Genomic DNA, 8,691 nt, shown 5'->3' with positions numbered 1-8,691 from the left:
AAATTACCGTTTGAATGTTTAGGCGGGAAAGACGGTTTTACCATTTTGCCCTCATGAATTCACTCTATAAATATGGGAGGTGAATTCTCATTTTCATACTTTACCCAATTGTGAATTCTAGAGAGAAGTCAGAGCGTTCTAGTGAGAGAAAGTTATTTTTCCCTTAATCTTCAAGAGCGCCGCCGTGAGTTTGAGTTTTCCGGGCATTTTTGAGTTTTCCGGTCAATCTTCAAGAACTTCACCACCACCTTCAGAACTTTCAGAACGTACAGAGGTAGGCCGTCTACATTTTCTCTTTTACTTTTACTTGTTTTCTTTTTCTTTTACTTCAATTCTGGATCCATACTCGGCTTCGTCCGACTCTTCTCATGAGGCCGGCCGTTCTCCTGGGACTGAGGAATCTAGAGTGGACGGAGAAGAGTTGTCTCCTCCTTGGAGTGAGTCTATGTCTGATGCGTACATACTCACCCCCACTTATTCTTCTCTGTCCCAACAGGCAATGGCGAGAACCATGCGTACGCGTGAGCTTCACGCGGCCAGGAACCCAGACGGAAGTCTGGTTCATCCTAGGGTCCCTTATGACCCTAGTGACCCAAGTACAATGGTGGAGACTGACTCCACCACCCAAACAACGACCTCCTCCAGCAGTCGTCTGCTCAGCTTTCCTTTTCTTTTCAGCTTACTATGTACTTAGTTTATTTTGTACTTCTCTTTTTTTGTTCTTCTTATGAGGCCGCCTGTTCGAGCGGTTATGTAAACATTTCGGCCGCCTTTGTGCGGTCTTATTAATGAAAATTTTGTTCGCCTTTTTGGCGGCTTTTACTTCTGTTTCATACTTAGCAGTTTTTTGCAAATTTTCTGCTTTTGCAAATTTTCCGTACGTCTCAGTATTATGCCTTTTCGTACGTTCTTAGGGGTATGCCCCTTTATTCGGTGTTCGCCTAGTCCATTTTCTAAGTGGTTTGATTAACTTGGTAGTTTTTATGCCTTAAAAGGGTATGACGGCTAGCAAGTTAATCAAATCATAGTAATGATTGCCCTTGGGCTAGGTGAAGCACCGAATTAATTTAATTGGCCGTTCGGCTATCATTGTACGAGTAGTCCGTTGAATCTATCGCTCGGACGTACCCTAGAAATCCTAAGTATTATCTCAACTCAGAGATTCCTTGATTGGCCGGGCTAAATGCCTAGGTAAGCCCTTGCCCTATTTGTAAAGGACACTTGTTTTCTACACAAGTTCGGAATACCTTCCCTCAATCGTCTGCCTAGAATTGGGCGGACGCATTGATCTCTGAATTAAATCAGTTTTTTTTTTTTTTTTTTTTTTTTTTTTGGCCGAGTTGCTATATTGGGAGCAACCTTGCTTCCTTTTTAACTCGGCCATTCAAAAAGAATGATAAGCCGTGTTACTATATTGGGAGCAACCTTGCTTCCTTTTTAACTCGGCCATTCAAAAAGAATGATAAGCCGTGTTACTATATTGGAAGCAACCTTGCTTCCTTTTTAACTCGGCCATTCAAAAAGAATGACAAGCCGTGTTACTATATTGGAAGCAACTCAGTAAGTCATTTCATTCGGCCTTTAATCATAAAAACAACAAATAATTCAACAATGCCTGACTCTTCATTACTTTTTGTCAAAAGTACATTGTTGTGGCCGTACGGCTTTAATTACAAGGCTCGGTCAGTAGACCTAGCTGTATAAACAGCTTTTTGGCTAAGTACTTAAAGAAACTAAGCTCAAACATGATACTTCTTCAGGTTATCAGTGTTCCATGTCCGTGGGATCTGACGGCCATCAATTGCCTCAAGGCGATATGTGCCGTCTCGGACTTCTTCCCTGATTCTGTACGGTCCCTCCCAGTTTGGAGTCAACTTGCCGTCCTCATTGGCACGGCCAACAGCTTCCATTTTTCTCAACACTAGATCCCCCATTTTGAGCGGCCGCTTAGACACTCGGCGGTTATATGCCCTTGTCATCCTTAAGCGATAAATTTCATGCCTAAGCGCCGCATTGCCCCTAGCTTCTGGAAGGAAATCTAGGGCGGTCTTCATGGCCTCCCAATTGGCCGATTCATCATAAAGCATTACCCGCAAAGTGGGCTCGTACATTTCAATTGGGAGTACAGCCTCAGCTCCATAGACCAAAAAGAATGGAGTCTCCCCTGTAGAACTCTTTGCTGTTGTCCGTATGGACCATAGCACATTGACCAGCTCGTCTGCCCATAGGCCGCCTGCCTTTTCAAGCTTGCGCTTGATCCCATTTGAAATCAACTTGTTATAGGCCTCAACTTGACCATTGGCTTGTGGTCGGCCGACCGAGGCAAAGCAATGGGTAATGCCTTGGTCTCCCAACCATTCCTTGAGTTGACGCGTCTCAAAATGGGGTCCATTGTCGAACACCATTGACTGAGGCACCCCATACCGAGTGATTATGCTTTTCCAAATGAAGGCTGACACGTCCGTCCATTTAATGCCCCGGACGGCCTCAGCTTCAACCCATTTAGTGAAGTAGTCTACTGCCACTAATACGTACCGTCTCTGGCCGGAGTATGCGTCCATGAAGCTCATAAGGGCGTGTCCGGCCGTAGAGTCAACCAAACGGTCGATCTTAGGCAAGGGGAAGCTATCCTTAGGACACGCCTTGTTCAAGTCCGTGTAATCCACGCACATCCTCCAAGTCCCATTCGGCTTTTTCACAAGAACTACATTGGCCACCCAATCTGGGTAAAAGCACTGCCGAATGAAACCGGCGTCCAGCAGCTTTTTTACCTCTGCTGCGGCCGCCTGATTCCTCTCTTCTCCGTGATTTCTCTTCTTCTGGCGGATAGGCTTTATCAAAGGATTCACGGCCAACTTGTGCACGGCCAGGGCAGGACTTATTCCTGGCATTTCACCAACTTCAAATGCGAACACATCTTTGAATTCTCTTAACAGCTGTACTAACTCATCCCCAAGAAATTCCAAGGCTATAGTGCCGACACTAACTGTCCGTTCTGGGTGGTTGGAGTCAAGCACTATATCCTGGTGGCTGCCGGCCGGCTGGGGCCTCAACTCATCTAGTCGGCCGACAGTCATTAGTTGCTAGGCTTCCTCTGCCCTGGTCGCCTTACGCTTCTGGCCGACCTGGTATGCTGGGAGTGAGGTTCCTTCTTCCTTAATCTCGGACAACTTTGGGCCGCGTGCTGTTGGCTTCACGGCCAGCTGATTACATTCCTTGGCCATTTTCTGACTTCCTTGAATTGTTCCAATTTTTCCGTCCGACCTTTCAAACTTCAGCAACATCAAATGGGGCACTATGACCGCCTTGGCTGCATTGAGAGTAGGGCGGCCAAGTATTACATTGTACCCAGTCAACTCTTTTACCACAAGGAAACGGACGACCATGTCTCTTCCTTCCCCCTTCTGCCCGAAACGGATGGGAAGGTCAATCCGTCCGACTGGATGAATGATATTCCCCCCAAATCCTACTAAGGGATGAGTTATATCTTGGAGAGCATCTTCTGGGAAGCTTAAATTCCTTAAGGCAGAGAGACTTATGATATCGGCCGAACTGCCCGTATCAATCAATATCCGTCCCACCTTCAAATTTGCTATTTTCATTACAAAGACCATGGGATCATTGTGCAAAGCTCTGACCTCACCACGGTCAGCCTCACTTATGATCACTTCAGGAAATGGCTCGGCTTTAACAACGTCCGTTTGCATCACATTTGACAGGTTTCGAGCGTCCTGCTTGATTCCTTTCATGGTAGGGCCGCCTGAAGCAAAGCCTCCTGATATGACGGCCACAAAACCTGAATCAGTGTTATTCCCATCATCTTCCTTGTCATTCTTCTTTTCACTTTGTTGCTTTTTCTCGGACGTGTTGTCTGTCCGCTTGAAGGTGAATTTGGACTTGGTCACATAGGGTTTCAGCAGACCCTTGTCGGCCAACTTATCCAACAGTCTCTTCAAGTTGATACACTCGTTCGTGTCATGACCCACATCCTTGTGGTAATGACAATACTTGTTTTTGTTTCTGTACTGGGCCGAGCCTCTCAAAGGCTGAGGCTTCTCAAACTCAAACTTGTTTTTTATCTCCATCAAAATAGAGTAACCATCCTTGTTGAACTCATACTGAGGCTCGTATGTCTTGCTTTTCTTTGACTTGGGTTGCTGGTCATCAGCTACCCAGATTTCTTTTCTTTTGTTCCCTTCTTTCCTTCGACCGGCCGAGTTTTGCTGAGAAGATTGTTTCTTCTCAGCCCCCTTGGCCGGCTGTTCTGATTTGGTGAGCGAACAAAAATCCGCGGCCTCAATATAGGCTTCGGCTTCCCGCAATACACCTGCGTATGACCGAATCTTTTTTCTTACCAAATCAAACTTAAAACCATTATGCCTTAATCCCCGGAGAAATTCTGAGTAAGCCATTTCGTCCGGAAGATTATGAATTTGGGCTTTTTCTTGGTTAAACCTTTGGACGTACGAGCGTAGTCCTTCATTCTTTCCTTGGACAATTGTAGCCAAATTGAGGCTTGTCTTTCTTGGTGGGATGTTGTATGAGAAGTTTCCCACAAACAACAAACTGAGGGTGGTAAAGCAATTGATGCATCCGGCTGGGAGGCTGTTAAACCAGTCCTGGGCCACCCCTTTGAGAGTGGCCGGGAAGCATCTACACCATGTAGCATCATCCACACTTTGCAAGTACATCAAGTTCCTGTACGAGGTAACATGCTCTTCTGGGTTGCCCGTACCATCATAGGCACCCACTAATACACTCTTCACTTTTGCTGGTTGAGGGGATGCTAGTATATCTTGCGAAAACGGAGGCGGCTTATCTCCCAAATTCAACAAACGCATTTGCCAATCGATAGGCTGAGGCTGAGCGGACGTTCCAGCCAGGTAAGGAGTCTGGCCGAACATCTGACCATACGGCCCATATTGCCCAAAAACTTGGGGAGTTGGTTGTATCAACCCATTGAGTACTTGAGGGGACTGATACTGCAATGGCTGAATTGGACGGGGAGTAATAGTATGACTCTTGCTGGAAGCAGCCGTGTTGGTGTATTGGGAGAAAGATTGGTTGGAGACTTCCTCCGGCATGGTTGGGGTAGAGGTCGTGTCAGAGTATGCGGCCCTCTCCCTTTGCCTGTGCCGAATGTAATCCCTTGCGTCTTTGAAACGCTGTGACGGCTCAGTCTCACCTCTTTTTGGCTGTCTGCCCCTCCCCCCAGCCGACTGTGTTTTCGCCAGCAGGCTAGAGAAGTTGGTCCGTGGGACTCGGGGAGACCTTCCGTGCGGACGACGGAATGGGGTGTTACCAGCATCAGTTGCATTGGTCTTGTTGTTGGCTTTCTTGGAAGTGCCTCCTTTCCCCTTTTGCTGGGTAGCCGCCAACTCCTTGCGGAGCTTAGTCAGCTCGGCCATTAGGGTAGCTGGGGTGACAGGAAGTTGTTCGGCCTCTTCAAATGAGGCAGTCAAAGGATTGCTTGAGTGTATGGTAGTATGTATGTCCTCTACATATCCATCCTCGCCTGGGCGAGGTCCAGAATTAGGTTTCTGACCATCTATTGCCATAACGGACGAGTATCCCCACAGACGGCGCCAAATGTTTCGGGGTTTTTTGTGATTCCCTCGGATACTGGTCACGCTCTGCTGACAAAGACTCGGACACCTGCAAAATAACGAATATTCCGGTGTTCGGAATGTTCGCCTCCGACGCTCAAGTTAGTGAACGGAAACGGAAAAGGCTAGAGAGAGAAAGTAGAGAGAAGTTGGAGCTCTTTAATGCTCTATATTTATGTTATGTCACAATCCCCCCCTCCCATCATAAATGATTGGGGTATTTATAGGGGTGGGAACATGTACCCCTCTAGGGTTTATGCCCTAGAATTTCGTGACATGATTGGCTGCGCAATCAGAGGTCGCCACGTGTCGTAGGGGGCGCCGTTTTACGGCTTTCAAGGTTTTCTCGGGATTTGGGCCTGAGGTCATCAGGGCCCTTTTCTCTTTCTGATTGCAGCATTGGGGCATTTAGAGATGGCTGACAGGTGTCACCATGACAAGTGGACACGTGTCTCACTCTCATAGGGCCACGTGTCGCCTGTTTATTGGGCCACGTGTCATCATGAGATTGGGCCACGTACCTGGGGTATTTTTACCCTAAACAGACTATGCATACATTAATTCAATTAATTCTTAAGATAATAGTTTTATACTTCTAGAAGAAAAATAAAATAAAAATTCAAGCCACATTGATCAAGCAAGTAAGAAAGAAAGTTTCAAGAGCTTATGTTTGTTTTTGTGTTTTTGTAAGAGCTAGTTAGCTCATTGTAGTTCTTTGTTGAACCCTCTTAATTTGTAAATATAGTTAATTAGGCTTATGTTAAAAGAAAAATACAAGAATAATAATTGTATCAAGAAAAAGAGTATATGTATCATTTTAACTTTTGGATAGCAGGTTTGTAGATGTCGGATCAAATTAAAGATTAGTAATGATCTAGAAGCCGATAAATAATGCTAGCTTTTTTTTTTTTTTTTTTTTTTTTTGACACAATGCTATTAAAGTTACTCTTGATAATATGAGTGTTTGATAATATTATAAATAAAGTCATATACACAATATTTAAGAATCAACTACAATTTGATCAATACCTTCGAAATGCTATTATAATTAACTATAGTTTGAGAAATGACCCAAAAACCAGGACGACTCAAGCTATCAATTGTTAATTTTCCTTGGTAAATTAGATAATTGAGACATTTATGCGAACCTAACAATTAAAACTACTAGTAGTTGGTGACTTGGTTTTGTAAATGGGAGGTAGATCTAGGTTGCCATTTCTCATGCTGCGACTCTCACATGGCTTTGCAATAAAGAAATGCAATTGCAATATTGCCGGAGTATAATCAGGTATTTTTGCAATTCCAAAGCTATCTCTTCCCCTTTAGATTATGTTGAAAATTTTAAAAAAATTGGGGTGAGAGAGGCTCGAACTCTCGACCTCAGGATTACTCAGAAGCTATGAGACCTACGCGCTAGCCAACTGCGCCACCACCCCTTTTGTGACTTTTATTAAGGTATCATTTATAGTTAATGTTCAATCAAAATAATACGACTTAGATATTCGTTGCTGAACATATAATTTATGAAATTGAGCTTAAATAATGTATTTAAGGAAAGACTACTTCACTTCATTCCATTATTGTTTAATTTAATGCAAGGGCTAGTACAACAGACTAAGTAACAACACGGCAATAGGATAACTAATTGAGATAATCACCAATTAATTAGTGCATATTACCACCCTAATTGATACGATCGAGAATACATTGACGTACTAAGGATTACAAATGGAAGTACCTAAAATATGACGTACTAAGGATTACAAATGGAAGTACCTAAAATAAAGTTCAAGAGCTTAAATATGTTGCTAACATAGTACGGAGTGCATCATAATTTGGACTTGTAGTTTTATGATGAAACAAGTGGTAATGGATGAAATTATGTTGAATTTAAGGGCACTTGACGGTAACACCGTGGTAGACGATGTCGTTCCAGGAGGGGCAAGTGACAGTAGCACTGGGAACACATTTAGAGTTGGCTATACAACATTGACTGCATATCCTCACACACATCCTTGTCCTTCCGACGTACGCAGGGGAAGCTTCACACCTCTTCATGCACTCCGTCGGGCAAAACCCTAACATGTTCCACACATTACACGTACATGAGTCACATAACCATAGTACCTTATGTTAAATTAGTCGAATACACTAACAATAAAGTTATATATATAGTTATATATATAGTCATAAGACTCATAACATATCACTTTTGAAACATTAATTAGAAGTCAACTTAAGTTATTCGTAATAACTAAATATAAGTAAGTATATTTCAATATGAGATAGAGATATATAATCAAATTCGATTAAAGAGTTTTTATATAACACTACAAGAATATTTCATTTTTCTTAACAATTTTTTTGAAGACAAATATGAGGATTAATTTATTAAATCAAGCTCTGCCAAAGATATAAAATTTTAGTACTGATTTCATCACTACAAAAATTCCTCCCAACAAATGACAATTTTATACAAAATCCACTGTTACCAAAGCATTAGGTAGTGTTTTGTATTTGCTTGGGTTGCTCTTAATAAACAATACAAAAAACTAGCTACATCCAATTGTGATGATTATTGTAGCGATTATAATCACTAAAAATGTTGAATCCAACTTCCATATAAACTGCATATATGAAAGTAGGCACGTAAGTTTAAGTAAGTCTATAAAAGATTCAAATATGCAAACTCAATCAAGTTCTAATATTAGATGTTTTACCACTAAACAATGTCCTATTTTAAGTTCATTGTTCCAAACAAAATTTCAAAATGTAGATTATTACAATAAGAAAAGGCTTTTTGTATCAATTTTTAGGTTTGATATGGTAATTGTAAAAAATGGTGAATATAATTTTGTTAGCCGACCCCACTTTTGGGATTAAGGCTTTGATTGATTGATTGATAATTTTGTTTTTCTATCAACTATATATGGGTTTACTATGGTGATCGTAAATGATACAATTTTCAATACCATTTTACGAATATAAGTTGCATATTGTAGCAGATGTATAATTACTACAGAAGAATCGCTACGAAAAGATAATTTTTGTGGTGAAGTGGTAACATACCGTGATTGTAAGGTAC

General features: G+C 42.3%; 1 non-coding gene across 1 annotated transcript; it reads right to left on the bottom strand.

Annotated features, from left to right (window-relative positions):
- Positions 1 to 6,957: 6,957 nt before the first annotated feature.
- TRNAM-CAU (transfer RNA methionine (anticodon CAU)) lies at positions 6,958 to 7,042 on the bottom strand. Its single transcript is given in 2 exon segments — positions 6,958 to 6,993; positions 7,005 to 7,042. It is a non-coding gene; the product is annotated as a tRNA-Met (tRNA).
- Positions 7,043 to 8,691: the final 1,649 nt, after the last annotated feature.

Source organism: Chenopodium album, chromosome 10, assembly GCF_948465745.1.
Source record: "Chenopodium album chromosome 10, dcCheAlbu1.1, whole genome shotgun sequence".
Classification (NCBI taxonomy): Eukaryota; Viridiplantae; Streptophyta; class Magnoliopsida; order Caryophyllales; family Amaranthaceae; genus Chenopodium; species Chenopodium album.
The sequence above is the reverse complement of the archived record's forward strand: the minus strand, read 5'-3'. Positions and strand labels throughout refer to the sequence as shown.